Source organism: Schistocerca serialis, chromosome 1 (assembly GCF_023864345.2).
Source record: "Schistocerca serialis cubense isolate TAMUIC-IGC-003099 chromosome 1, iqSchSeri2.2, whole genome shotgun sequence".
NCBI lineage: Eukaryota > Metazoa > Arthropoda > Insecta > Orthoptera > Acrididae > Schistocerca > Schistocerca serialis.
This window is the reverse complement of record NC_064638.1, coordinates 947,372,173-947,388,292: the sequence shown is the minus strand read 5'-3', so window position 1 is coordinate 947,388,292 and position 16,120 is coordinate 947,372,173.

Below are 16,120 nucleotides of genomic sequence, written 5' to 3'. Positions count from 1 at the left end.
AAGAGTATGATCGTACATTCTTCTGCTTCATGATGTACTGGCGCAGAATAAGTGGAGGAACTTGTGAAGTGGAAAAATAAATTGCCTACACGCAGCTGAGATCTGAATAGCTTCCGGAAACAAAGTTCCCCCGATACATTCAGCATTCTGAACGAAGAACTAATTGTTCAGTTGTGGTGAAAACTATGTTTACGAAGCGATCGTCTTCGAATTTATTATTTGTGGGACCGCTTCTTTTGAGAAGTACAATATTCTTGAATGCTTATGTCAAACACATATGATTTATCGACTGTGCTTCTATTTACAATAATTTACTTGTTAGACAGTAAGAAACGCTATTTTGGAAACTGTTTTCACGTTTGAAGTAGAACAATCTCTTTTGTGTATGTCTGCAATAAATTTGTCGATATCCGAGAACCAATTACTTTTATTTTTGAAAAGGCAGTTGATATTAAAAATTACACCTTTTGAAACAAACAGACACAGTCTGTGCATTGTATGTTGGTAAGCGGCAATGTGAAATACAACGAAACATTCATTAAGTACAGGTGAAATTTACACGGCATATAGTTAATAACGGAACAAATAATAGATTAATTTTTTGACCGGTACAAATGAAAATCACCGTCTTCGGAACTTATTGAGAACGAAGCGTCGACTTGTAGTGAAACAGTTCGAGCACGGAATACAAAGGGAATATGTATAAACATCTTTTCTTTGATACCAGAACGTACAGAAGATCGTGTTTCAGCTAAAAATACCTCCACAACTTACTGAACTTGCGCCACTTGGTGGTATTTTTTCGAAAATTTAGCTCCGCCTACCAATTCAGTTTACGTACAGAATCAATTTCATGCTCTCCCAATGTTTATTTCACGTTGTAATTTTAGTATCCCACAATATATTTGTACTGTGATGGACCACGTAAACTACGTACCGAATGGTGAGGAACGTTGCAATTTAGAAAAAAGTCGTCTAACGATTAATGCTTCACAGACTTCAGTGAAATACTATTTCGTTGCTGTTGAGTTGAGAAGCAAGGGACACAACCCATGCAGTTACACAGCGTGCCTCTAAACTCTTATGATAGAAATTGAGAGAGGAGTACTTTGGAATAGAATACGGAACATGCCAGCCATGACGCTGCGGGGCTGCGTAGTCGCGAGCTGTCAGCGTAACGCAAGATTGTTGCAGCGATGTTGGTGATGCACCCTGCACTTATTTTTCACGATTAATTCGTCTCTTATAACCTGGTGTAAAAAGGTAGATCACAAACAAGAAGACAGGAAAACGTTACATATATTTCTTACTGCTCATATCATAAACAAGAAGACAGGAGCACGTTACATATATTACTTACAGCTCATAAAAAAGTGCTGCTAACAGTGTTTACACGTACGACCGGTGTACTACTCACAGTAACTGTTCAAAGTAGCCATTAACAATCTCTATCAAAGTACAGTATTAACAATGTCGTATGAATTTTCGCTTCTCTCTCTTTCAAATATTAGTCTAGTTTTATCTTTGCCGTGTCTACGAGATCGGCAGGTTGTCGCGACATAGAGGAAGTCGGAGCAGAACAGGATGGAGGGGCCAATGGGACTGTGCTGTTTTCTAGAACGCAGAATGCTGCAGCCTATTGAAGTGACATGTAACTATGTCTATGAATGGAGGGTAAGATCTGATATATATTTTTAATCTATTTGGAGTGCTACTTACAAGTGAACGGTTGTCCTCCTCGTTTCCAGTTGTGTTTTTATAACTGTTGGTGAATTTAAACACAAAATAAGCCGTTAATTCGTAATTTGCAGCCCCGCAAATAAAATGTAATCTTAAAGTGCATTTCATGCTGTTGGTGCGGAACGGGATCGTGCAGAATGGGACAGTGTCCCGTTCTGTCCCTTCATTTTTGATGCAAATGCTCTTAGGTGTCAAACTATATATTCATATTTCTTTTTTTCTTCCTCGATTTTCCAGATGGTGTGAGCTTACGTTAGAAAGACTGGTAGACAGAAATTAGATATTTAATAGATGGAAATGGCAGTTCCAGCCAATTTGTCATCGGAAGCAGACGTTTACAAGCATCCAAGGAATTTAACGCACCCAATCAATGTCGGAAAGATGTTCGTAAAACGAAGAATAATCCAAATTTTAAAATGCGTGTGAATTTATAAGGGACCAAACTGCTGAGGTCATCGGTCCCTAGTCTTACATACTACTTAAACGTACTTAAACTAACTTATACTAAGAACAACACACACATTATGCCCGAGGGAGGACTCGAACCTCCGGCGGAAGGGGCCGCGCAGTCAGTGACATGGCGCCTCTAACCGCACGGCCACTCCGCGCGGCTAAAGAATAATCCCAACAACTGACTTGATAAATCAGATGGAAAATTAAAAATTTTGTTTTCTTCAGAACGAAAAGACGAGCTGATAGCACAGCTGAAGTCAATGGAGAGCACACATTTTTGTCAAATAATAAAACATGTCACTGTCAGACCATTAGCCTGTCAGCAAGCGGAAATAAATGGCTTCCCACAAAGTGCTGACAAAGAAACTTGTCTGGCTGGGCAATACTGGGTTGCAGGATTTGTTATGAGGCACTCTAAGCTATCAGCAAGCTAATAAATAGATCTGGTGTACGACGATTCTGATGCACGACGATCGGACCCAGTAAAGAAATAGTAACTTGGTATTAAGAATCAAAAATAATTGTGTATTTTTCAAAATTATCTTCAAATATTTTCTTATTGTTAGCGATTGTTTGAAGATTCTATAATCTTTTGATTCAATTGTTCATTAAAAAGCTTAACGTTTTGGTTTTAAAATGATATTCCTAATCATTTCAACGTTCCCGCAATAATTTCACAAAAATTGCCTTATCCCACTCTGCCCCGTGGGTGAGGCAGAAAAGGAAATACACAACTATTTCTTCGAAGAAATGTGAAAAATAGATAATATACAGTTGTAAGAGATTTTCAAGTGCGGTACGTTAGATTATACTACAAGGCGATTTTTTTTATACTTTTAAGAAGTGTTTTCTTCCTGTCCTTTCTCTTACAAGATTTGTTAAGCTTTAAAGTATCATTTCCGCCCCGATTCCATCATAAATCGCATTTCTTCCAGAGTTTTCCTCTTCGATTTTTTTCATCATTTCCGTTACACTTTCTCATTACTGAAACATGTTCCAGTTTTATGCCGTGGTTGAATGTCCCCGTTAGTGCTACCCAATACGATCATGTGCACTCGAGCAGTATCACAATCATGGCTGTGCAAGTGATTTGTAAACAGTCTCTTTCGTAGACAGTAGTAGGCTGTCAGTATCCTAGAAGTGAATCAAAGCCTGTCATTTGATTTACCTGCAACTGAGGTTACATGGTCGATCCACTTCACATCTTTAGTAGCACGAATTTGTTTGACATGACTGTTACTGTAACAATTACTTATGTTGTCAAAGGCTTCTACATTTTTACGGTTCGTGAAGTGAACAATATACATTCTCTACTCTAAATGCTAGCTATCAGTCTGTGCACCACGCAGTTATTATTTCTGAATGTAACTTGGTTTTGTTACAATTTCTGTCGGATAAAACTTGTTCACCGATAACCGTATTATCTGTGAAAAGGCCGAATTTGCGACTGACAGTATCTGCAAAATCCTTAATGTATAACGTGAACAGCAGTGGTCCTACTACACAATATTACGACAAACCGGATATTATTACTTATCTGTCTGTTGGTGGTACGTAGTCACAAGGAAACACAACTAACTTGACCTCATGTTTTAAGCATAATAAAGCACACTTGCAAGATATCAGCCCCAGCAATCGATCCCGCGCGTATGTTTAGACGATAATTCTTATAGGACACGGTTATCACGTTCTGAATGTTTTAAACATTCGCGTTTACCGGTTACCACTCGTTCCCCGTCACTACTGCCTGATAGCGAAATACTGTACAGCGGAATGAATAAGAGGTTCGTGTTCATAATGTCGATGAACCAACAAGCCGCATTGCTTTGTTCATTGTGTTAATATGCGTGGTTTCTACTCCGTAGCTGGTCCCTAAGGTCTGCGATTCACAAATTCAGTGAAAATTAATGAAATGAATGAATGTGTCACTAAAAAAGCAGCGTAGTGGTGTTTTATAATTAACATCACTGTTGTTCGTTATTTTCGTAGGATTGGACGAATGACGCAAAGTGAACTACATTTACTGGATTTATACTATTGTTCAACGTGATTGGCATGACTAAATAGTAAATCAAAAACCATTAACTTCATTTCATAATAATTCATCAGTTAATTAGGTTTAATAATTCATCAGTTAATTAGGTTTATTCTTTTTGATTTTGTAGTGTATGCATCAGATAAAGAATTTCGAACATTTTTGTGCGTGAGCTTGACATATTACGTACTTTTTTCATGTAAAGCAACGTGTTCTCGAACAAGATTTCCAAAGACTTTTAGTAAACGTGACCGCTCCCCCTAATTTTCCTTCGTTTTTAACATCCTGCAAGTAAGAAGGTTCTGTTTGTCAGTCCGTTGTACAGTACTGGGTGCTCGGGAATTAGGCGGCTGCAGTGGCGTGAAACGAGTGGCAATCAGTGCTCCCGAAAGTAAGAAACCTGTTCATTGAGAAGGTCATAACTGCATCCTATCAAAATTATGATACAAATTTTCAACTGGGATCGATTCTAAGGGCTGATATTTAGCCAGCGTGATTTTTTCTATTTAAAATATGAGGTCAAGTTGGTGGTGTTTCCATGTAGTTAAGACTGCTCCATCGTCTGTCTTATTCTAAACCAAGCAAGGAGGTATCAGCTTGTGACACACTTGAGCACATCCATCTAATTTCACTGCGACTCAAGATATGCGATAATACGATTCCATACATTAATATTACTAAAAGGTATCAGATAGATTATATAATGGTAACACAGAGATTTAGGAACCAGGTTTTAAATTGTAAGACATTTCCAGGGGCAGATGTGGATTCTGACCACAATCTATTGGTTATGAACTGCAGATTGAAACTGAAGAAACTGCAAAAAGGTGGGAATTTAAGGAGATGGGACCTGGATAAACTGACTAAACCAGAGGTTGTACAGAGTTTCAGGGAGAGCATAAGGGAACAATTGACAGGAATGGGGGAAAGAAATACAGTAGAAGAAGAGTGGGTAGCTCTGAGGGATGAAGTAGTGAAGGCAGCAGACGATCAAGTAGGTAAAAAGACGAGGGCTAATAGAAATCCTTGGGTAACAGAAGAAATATTGAATTTAATTGATGAAAGGAGAAAATATAAAAATGCAGTAAATGAAGCAGGCAAAAAGGAATACAAACGTCTCAAAAATGAGATCGACAGGAAGTGCAAAATGGCTAAGCAGGGATGGCTAGAGGACAAATGTAAGGATGTAGAGGCTTGTCTGACTAGGGGTAAGATAGATACTGCCTACAGGAAAATTAAAGAGACCTTTGGAGAGAAGAGAACCACTTTTATGAATATCAAGGGCTCAGATGGCAACCCAGTTCTAAGCAAAAAAGGGAAGGCAGAAAGGTGGAAGGAGTATATAGAGGGTTTATACAAGGGCGATGTACTTCAGAACAATATTATGGAAATGGAAGAGGATGTAGATGAAGACGAAATGGGAGATAAGATACTGCGTGAAGAGTTTGAAAGAGCACTGAAAGACCTGAGTCGAAACAAGGCCCCGGGAGTAGACAACATTCCATTAGAACTACTGATGGCCTTGGGAGAGCCAGTCCTGACAAAACTCTACCATCTGGTGAGCAAGATGTACGAGACAGGCGAAATACCCTCAGACTTTGAGAAGAATATAATAATTCCAATCCCAAAGAAAGCAGGTGTTGACAGATGTCAAAATTACCGAACTATCAGTTTAATAAGTCACAGCTGCAAACTACTAACGCGAATTCTTTACAGACGAATGGAAAAACTGATAGAAGCCGACCTCGGGGAAGATCAGTTTGGATTCCGTAGAAATGTTGGAACACGTGAGGCAATACTAACCTTACGACTTATCTTAGAAGAAAGATTAAGAAAAGGCAAACCTACGTTTCTAGCATTTGTAGACTTAGAGAAAGCTTTTGACAATGTTAACTGGAATACTCTCTTTCAAATTCTGAAGGTGGCAGGGGTAAAATACAGGGAGCGAAAGGCTATTTACAATTTGTACAGAAACCAGATGGCAGTTATAAGAGTCGAGGGGCATGAAAGGGAAGCAGTGGTTGGGAAAGGAGTGAGTCAGGGTTGTAGCCCCTCCCCGATGTTATTCAATCTGTATATTGAGCAAGCAGTAAAGGAAACAAAAGAAAAATTCGCAGTAGGTACTAAAATTCATGGAGAAGAAGTAAAAACTTTGAGGTTCGCCGATGACATTGTAATTCTGTCAGAGACAGCAAAGGACTTGGAAGAGCAGTTGAACGGAATGGACAATGTCTTGAAAGGAGGATATAAGATGAACATCAACAAAAGCAAAACGAGGATAATGGAATGTAGTCAAATTAAGTCGGGTGATGCTGAGGGAATTAGATTAGGAAATGAGACACTTAAAGTAGTAAAGGAGTTTTGCTATTTAGGGAGTAAAATAACTGATGATGGTCGAAGTAGAGAGGATATTAAATGTAGACTGGCAATGGCAAGGAAAGCGTTTCTCAAGAAGAGAAATTTGTTAACATCCAGTATAGATTTAAGTGTCAGGATGTCGTTTCTGAAAGTATTTGTATGGAGTGTAGCCATGTATGGAAGTGAAACATGGACGATAAATAGTTTGGACAAGAAGAGAATAGAAGCTTTCGAAATGTGGTGCTACAGAAGAATGCTGAAGATGGGTAGATCACGTAACTAATGAGGAGGTATTGAATAGGATTGGGGAGAAGAGAAGTTTGTGGCACAACTTGACTAGAAGAAGGGATCGGTTGGTAGGACATGTTTTGAGGCATCAAGGGATCACAAATTTAGCATTGGAGGGCACCGTGGAGGGTAAAAATCGTAGAGGGAGACCAAGAGATGAATTCACGAAGCAGATTCAGAAGGATGTAGGTTGCAGTAGGTACTGGGAGATGAAGAAGCATGCACAGGATAGAGTAGCATGGAGAGCTGCATCAAACCAGTCTCAGGACTGAAGACCACAACAACAACAACATTAATATTCGTGTGCTATCCAGCGGATACAAGTCAATCAACCAAGAAGCATAAAACGAAGCGTCCTCTCTTGTCTTCAAATCAAATTAAAATTTAGTTATTGTTAATACCGTGCTTCCGCCTGTGGTACCGGCTACGAGTAAGGATAAAGTTGTTTCTTCGCATAAGCAAGTTCTTAGAACTCAGCGACAGAACGAGAGCTGTTCCTGTAAATCAGCATCCCGTAAAATGCACTGAGAATCGGATACTGTGGCCAAAGTGACTAACACCTGCACCAGACCGTCTTCGTGATCATATTGGCGTTATAACAATGTCATCATTCTTCATGAAGATGAAGTTGCAATATCATGTAGTACTTTATGACGCGATATCGTGGATCATTAAGGAATTACGAATTTTCTCGGCTCAAAACACGTTGACACACATTGAGGAACAGGACTGGATCTTAATATCAAGCATAATTCTTGATACGGGCGTTTGAGATCCCACGGGCGTCTACACTTTGGGTATAGGGGCGACGCGTCCCCTCCAATGTTTTTTGAAAATCAGTTTCAATTTTTTGAGCCTTAATTGACAAAAAATGACACTATTTAACTAATCAAACGTATTAAAAGCTCTTGTGCAGTAAGAATTAATAGTTTGCACGATTTACTAATGTGCCATTAAATCAAATCCATTCATATTACGCAATGTAAGGACAGTATTCCGAGCTTTAATGAATTGTGTTGGTACTACTTTAATTATGAAGGAGTGGGGCAGATACACACGAAACTGCTTGCTTTTACTGTAAGTTTGTAGGAGGCGTGGCCAAGCGGCAATCGACACTAACTTAGAGGCTGGTGATGGTATAACAACAAAGCCGTAGCCAGTGCATGTGTCAAGTGGAACTGCTGTGAAGAGATTTTAAGGCAATTCATCAATACTGTCTATTTTAAATGGCAAAAGAATGATGGTAAGTATATTTTTATTACAGAAGATGCTTGAATTTACTCAATTTTTACCACTGCAATCATCTAGTTTGTGGAAATTAATCAACTGTTTTTTAAACTGATCTACATATAGCATATAGCCTATTATGTTCTATTCATATCATTTTTCCTCCCGTTTAGACCCCCTTGTGATCTATATCCAATCTATTAGTCGTGCCTCCGCCCCTTCCAATAATTTAATGCCAGTGATTCCCATGTAAAATCTTAGTTCTTCTTCTTTTCGGCCGTTAGGAGGAATATGTGACGTAAATGCCCACAAATTTATATGTTGAAGGTTTGGTTAAGTCGAAATTATAGAATACATGATTGTTGGTAGTAACGTAATTCTTCAGCTGGCTATAGGTCTCCAAATGAATCAAAGTATCAGATACTATTTCAGTTTTTTTTTTTAATCATATGTCACCCAGTGACTTCCAGATACTCCCAAATCACCTATTTTTACAATTCCACATTCTTTCGATTTCCACATAGTCTGAGGCATCGTATTTTGCGTGAACATTCCATAAAATCTTAGAATGAGGAGCTTTTTGACGGATTTAAGCAGACTGGTAATGTAAGTGACCTATTGGGTACGTATGGTAGAAATGACACACGCACAAATAACAGGTTTTGCAGGAAGCACTTTTTACACAGTTGTTCATGTTTACATGTGGTACTTATTTGTAGCAAATATTATGAAGTTAAATAAAGCTGACTTTGATACAAATATTCAGTGAGTAAGAGAGGAATAATGACACTTAAAATATTTATTAAACTTTTACATCACAAATGTTATAAACTAGTTCTGCAAGAGAGTAATAAACTGAACATGGAATATAGTACATTACAGTCCAAAAAGCAAAAAAATTTCAGACTCAAATTACACTTCAACAGTAAATCAGACTTCAAAATCAGTAATTAGTTTTCAGATTCATATTCTGATGAAAGAACATATATATGTTTCAGTTGGAAGCATGTTGCTGTTTATCTTTAACCACAGCTTCAATTTATGGCTCGACTGAGCTCAACTTAATATTCAAATCTTCTTCAACTCTAAGTTTGTTTCTGTATTTATTTCTAATGTACAACAACTCGGAAAACCTACTTTCACACGGATAAGTACTTACAAACGGTACTAAAAATCGTACTGCTTCTTTGAAATGAGAAGGGTATTTTGTTTTTGCCCCTATCCAAAAATAAAGCAGAGTTTTCTTTTTGAAATAATCTTCCATTAAACTGTCGCCAGTTATGTCGATAAAAGTTCCTTTCGTTATTACATCGTCTGGTACTTTTCCTGAAAATGAATTTCTTTTTCTGTCACATTTTGGGTAATCTTTAGGAAAGAGCTGTTCAAAACTATTTTGAAGGATCTTTAAATGTGCAATAATGTCTTGAACTTAATTTTTCATGGGCGCTAGTTACTTTCTTCCAAAAATGATATAAAAGCAGGAAATGCGAAGAAGTTATGGTTCAGTACTTGTGAAGACTCATGAAGGGAGGGCTGGAGAGGGTACAATCCGACTTTCCTGTGTCCTGCGCACAGTCCGAAACAAATATTCTGTGCTAAGTCCATTTTATTTAACATTATGCACATGCTACTTTCATCAATCATTTTTCTATTATTTTACTTTAAAAATAAAGTAATCTAAGAGAATAATTTTACTTATATCAGAGCATGTTTTGTTTACGTGTAGTATTCCACCTGAAATGTCCTTGCGTGCCATTTGTGGTATGCGTACCACTGTCTGGAAGTCCCTGGTCTAAGGTGTTAGTATTTTCAACCAGTATTCTTCATATTTTTCTTTTCTGCTTCAGGGCATATTCAGTTGCTGAAGATGATGATGATAACTGAATGCATGTTTAAACTCTGTCGAATTTTCCTTACTGCACGATGAGCAGCATTCATAACTTGCCAAAAGTTTATCTGGCATCCATTTTAAGTTTGGCATACTGTGTTTTATCAATGGATAACGCAGAATTTCTATACCATTGTTTCGATTTTTATTTGAGATTCATGCAATATCGTTTTTCTTCAAGGTTCATCCACCAGCCTAATTCTTTTACCACCAAGAGATAGCCATTCTTCCAGCTTTGTTCTTGGTACCCAACAGTTATGAGTTGGAATGTGTAATTCTACAGGTAGCTTGTCAGGAATACCGCCACTAAAATCTATGATGCAATTCCTGCCATCCAAACAGTGCTGTTGTATGGTTTGAGATTTTCTGAGTCTTGCTGTGTACTAGTTCTTTGATATGCCCAACCAATATGTGATGAACGGAAACCAACGTTTGCCCCAACGTTTCATGACACATTCTATGAGAAATACATCTGGTTCAACGTTTCTCCTCTGTGAGTATTCAGTGTAGGAACTTCCTAATATTTCGTTACCTCTGCTGTCCTTTAGAATCTATGTTCTCAGTTTCCTCTGCTGCATCTTGAATACTGTAAACATCTCTGTTGATTAGCTTGGTAGGTATCGTTTCTCGAATGCATACCAAATCATCAACATCAAATTTCTGTTTGCATGGATCCACCAGTTTAATAGGTTCACAGCATTTAAAAGCTCGTTCTCATGAACATCAATTGGTTTCATGTTTATTGTTCGATGTACAGTTTAAATGTACTGTTACGTCTCCAGAATGGCATTTTCACTCTGCAGAGAAGTGTGCGCTGATATGAAACTTCCTGGCAGATTACAGCTGTGTGCCGGACCGAGACTCGAACTTGGGACCTTTGCCTTTCGCTGGCGAGTGCTCTGCCAACTGAGCTACCCAAGCACGACTCACGACCCGTCCTCACAGCCTTAATTCCGCCAGTACCTCGTCTCCTACCTTCCAAACTTCACAGAAGCTCTCCTGCAGACCTAGCAGAACTAGCACTCCTGGAAGAAAGGATATTACGAAGACATGGCTTAGCCACAGCCTGGGGGATGTTTCCAGAATGACATTTTTACTCTGCAGCGGAGTGTGCTCTGATATGAAACTTCCTGGCAGATTAAAACAGTGTGCCAGACCGAGACTCGAACTCGGGACCTTCGCTGTTAAGTGATCTCTGGAAAATATCTGTCCAGTTATATGGCCCATGAGATGTACATCTACATTTATATCCATACGATTAAAAAACATCCACATATAGGTTTTTATCAATATTTTCAAATGTTCTATGATACCTGCATTCATCTGGAAGAATTGTGAGTTGTCGCATATACTATACTGCCCCAATACCACCTTGACATATATGTTGAAAAACTTACCACACTGATCTGTTTGAAGGTGTACTAGATGGCAAATCACGTTCATCTACAATACCTGGTCCATCGCCTGTGCAAAGCTCTTCTCCATCTTCGTTCTTACAGGTATTTCTCAAACAACTCTCTCCATAATTATTCGACAATTCTTCTTTCTCTGAGCTTTGGAACGGTCGATATGATTTCGTTCATATGAGCAGTATTTCTTGCAGTGACTTACGTTTGAACAGTTATAATCATTCTATTACCTCATCGGCATCATCATAGCATACATATTGCAGAGATCTATTGTTCATTTTTATGCTGAATGTCAATGACAGCATGTTCCTGTAGAGCTGCTACAGTACTAATGGTTTTGTATTTCTTCGTGTATGAGCTTTTTATTTGTCCCGTTGAGAAATTGTTTTTCCTATGCACTTGTCACACATAATACTGCACTTTAATTTTTAAATCTTTCGCTAAATCTTCGTCACATTTCAAAATTTTTAACAATATTAGATTCATTAATACAGATGTTCTTTCAAAATCTCTGTTCCTGAAAAACAAATTCAGACCCTCCTCCAGCAAAATCAGGAGTTTGATTGCCTTCAGCTAAACATGAAGCAAAACAAGCTGATGCTGAAGAAAAAGAAATAATAAGTAATCAACTAAAAGCTGATAATTTATTAAATGAAATATACTAAAACTACCAATTAAAGATAATAAAATTAAAGCTAATCTAACTTCATATAAGAAACCAAACACAAAGAACCTAATAATGAATCACTTGAATTTGAGGACCAACTACCAATTGTCACCATATATGTGAGCTGGATTTGGTAGAGTGACTCCACAAAACTGCACTATTTGATATGCCTGCATTCTCAAATAAATTTGCGTTCAGTACCATGCTGGATGCATAATATGAATGCATAATGTGTGTTTGGCAGGAATTCAATATCTCTAATTTATGAAAATAAGCATGGTTTTAAACACAGACGTGCTAGAACAATTTCGAAGCGTAGTGATGGCAACATAGTTTCTAGATCCTGCCTGCAACTACACCATACCGCAATTATGGTGGGACACAATGCTTAAAACAACATGTAACAGACTAAAATATTTGAGCGATGTCGGCAAGTTGTTGTTCTTTGAACGTGGGATTTTCGGGGGACTTCGTCAATGTAATCACAGACATGTCAAGGCAAATAACCGATGAATGGAAGAACTGTTTAACAACACCATCAATACAAACTACAATCTGTACTTGGAGATTAACAGTTTAGATGAGTTCAACATGCAAAAATTTCTACGTATTGCAGGGTTTCTTTGGTGGACTGATGCTGAAATCAATAAAATGAATTTTTCAGCTAGAGCAGGTGATTCTTTTGTAGGGTAAGTCTTGGAGGCAGACTTTGGACCACCCTAAAATTCCATGACAAGCATAACGATTTGTCGCAGTATCCAGAACACCTAGCTCCGTAACATTGTTCCCTCTCTAAGCTGATGACGTTGCTGGAGGAAACAAATAGATGCATTACACATTACAGGAACTTCCACCAGCGTCTCAGTTTGGATTTGGAACTGATTAGAGTACCTCATGTTATCCAGTTCAACCAGAGTCCCAGGTTGAAGAAATATATAGATTTAAACACTCGTAAAACATCATCTGTGTTATGTGCATTTGAGAAAGACTTTTGTTAATTAATAGACAATGCGATTTTTGGACAGAGAAGGCAAAATATTCGAATACGCTGTGGCATTAAATTGGTCAATCGTTGCGATGGGTGTGAGGAGGGTGATAATAGTCGACGCCAGGCCAAATTTTAAGTGGGCTTCCATTTTCCATGAAGGATTTGTGGCTCTGGAGCTAATGAAGGTTCACTAAATCTGTTTATGTTGGTATTGTGTACTGGACCTAACAAAGCTCCATACATATTGTTTTTATAATGAGTTTGCGAAAACAAAGTTGCTTTATATGGATACAGATAGCTTCATTTACTGAGTGAAGGGCTGTGATGCATGTGAGATAAGAGGGTGGCATCCCAACATATTCGAAACATCTGGATATAAACTTGATAATAATACCATTATCAGTTTCATGAAAGATAAGTTAATGGATCATACATTGTGGAGTTTGCGGTTCAAAATGTGTGCATACCACTTGGAATCGAGTGCCACTGTAAGATGGAATGAAGGTGTGCAACGTGCCGCCACATAGACTGTTATGGTTACGATTACCTAGCATGCATATATGGCGGTGCAGATGGTTCTCTACACAGGGTGGATTAGGTTAATTTTTAGTCTAAGGAGTATATGTGTTTCCCACATAACCAGCTGAAAATCGATCTGTGTTATCATGACGATAAGCGAATCATTTTTTATGGTGGAACTGAATCCCTGTCATACTCACCCTATTCACTGGAGTGTGTGTCTGAGTAAGAGACTGAATGTATGCAATATACAAGGACTTACAGAAAAGTAATGCCTCCGAATTTTTAATATGAAAACTCTCAAAATTCCTTAAATAGACAATAGTTTCGGACCAGGCTGCATAGCTGTATACCGTAAGTTAGGCCCACACTGCGAGAATAAAGCTTTATATCCCCCTGAACCAACTTGCCATTTAGGTTCACCTACGAATGTTGGATATGGAAAGACGACATAGGCTACAACTAGCGTATCACGAAAAGCTTAGGAAAACTATTTCACATTTCTGTATCCTCCCAGATTTGTGTGAGCTGAAAAAGAGAAATCAACTGTTCATTCTTCAAAAATTAAGAGTTCTTATACTTTGCAAAAATCTATTACTGTACTGAATATCTAAATGTTAGAAGAAATGTTTTACCTGTCTTCTCCTGTACGTGGCTTTGTGCTTCTTAGAGGTAAAATGCGGACAACTGTCTCGACCTACATTGTTCTAAATTATATCATATGGGATACTTCCATTGAACTATTTTATTAATAATACTTTGGTGACCATCTGTACACAGCAAAATAAATATTCTTCTTAAAGAAACGTCGTTTCATGCTGAACGTAAGCGCGTAATGATAGTGTCAACAGCTACGTGCAGTACATGCTGTCGACTAATTTGACTTAATGAAATTACGTTAATGAAATAAACAATTTACTAACAACGGTTTGGTAACCACCCAAAACACATAACATAAACTTTGTCTCCCAAAAAAATAACTTTGTCCTTTGTTTAAGCTTGTGTTCAAATTGTTGACCATGGATTGAAAGGCACATTTGCAATCGCCGTTCCAAACAACTATGAACATATGTAATTACAATAATATTAGAGCAGACACTAGCAATTCGACGACACACATCGTCTGGCGTAGTTGGGACTACTTCATAAACTGCATCTTTGAGTGCACCCCAAAGAAAGAAATCCAGAGAAGTGAAATCGGGGGACCTCGCAGGCTATTTGGCAACAGAATTTCGTCCTGTCCAACGTCGAGGAAGTTCTCATTCAGTACTTGCGTTACAACACGGAACGAGTGAGCTGGACAGCCGTGTGTGTGTATGTGTGTGTGTGTGTGTGTGTGTGAAGAAGTGTATGGTTGCTTTGGATTAACTATATGACTGCTGAAAAAATTTTTGACATATGTTGTCCATACCATGCTTCAATAATTACATTGCAATTTCACACGCACATACACACACACTGTACGTGCTAAGTTTTTTTTGCTGCTGGATTTGACAGTAGGAGAAATATATTTCATTCCATATGTGATTAGCAGAAAGAGACTATACTTACCTACAGAGAATGTTTCTATCGATCTATCGATATCATACTGTACACATATTTATTAAATACTGACTGGATATCTGTGTCTTGTTTTCGTAATGTCTGTAATTTTATGGTGGAGTGATATATTCTAACACAGACTGTGCGTAAAGGAACTTTTGTAACATGTGTTGTTGTAAAATGAACAAACAAAATGATTTATAACCATTCATTCATGCTCTTATTTATACAGAACACCCCCGTCCACCCCAACAATACCTTGAGTCCCTTGAGTCCCAGCCCTGTCACGATAACTTGAAGAATTGACTTAAATAAACTGTAACAATTATGAGCTTAAAAAATAAATTCACGTAAATTATGGCTTGTGTTATTGCTAGAGGAAGACATATTATTGTTACTTGAAAGTTGATACGGCTGTTCCAGTACACATGTAGAGTATATGCCTACGAATGCACATGCTAGAACATTATGTGAGGAGAGAAGGTCGTGGTGGTGATGGCGGTGGTGGTGGTGAGGGGGCGAACATCTCGAAACTTGCAGTGACCTTGTTCAGATCATCCTGTAGAGGAGTGATGGTGGTGATGATGGTGGGTAGGGAAGTACAAGTGAAAACTTGCATGGTGCTTGTTCAGAACAGCCATGAGCATGAGAGAAATGGTAGTGGCTGGGGGGGGGGGGGGGGTGAACAAGTCGAAATCTATAGGGAGCTTTCTCAAAACTAGCCAGTAGAGGAATGATGGGAGCAATGAACAATCTTAAATCCTCAGGGAGCCGTTCAAACTTTTTACTGAGAAAACCATTGCTGTAAAAACCGGAAATGCTTTGATTTTTTATCTCTATGCCAGTGATGCACATCAGTAATAATAACCTTGCCACGTCACTTCTATGGCTCTATAGGTATCACATAGAGTTTTATTTTCTCTGTGAGAAAGAATATTAATGAATCATGATATTGTCAAAAATTAATAATGTTAGATAGTATTTTCAAGTAGCACAAGTAGGTTAT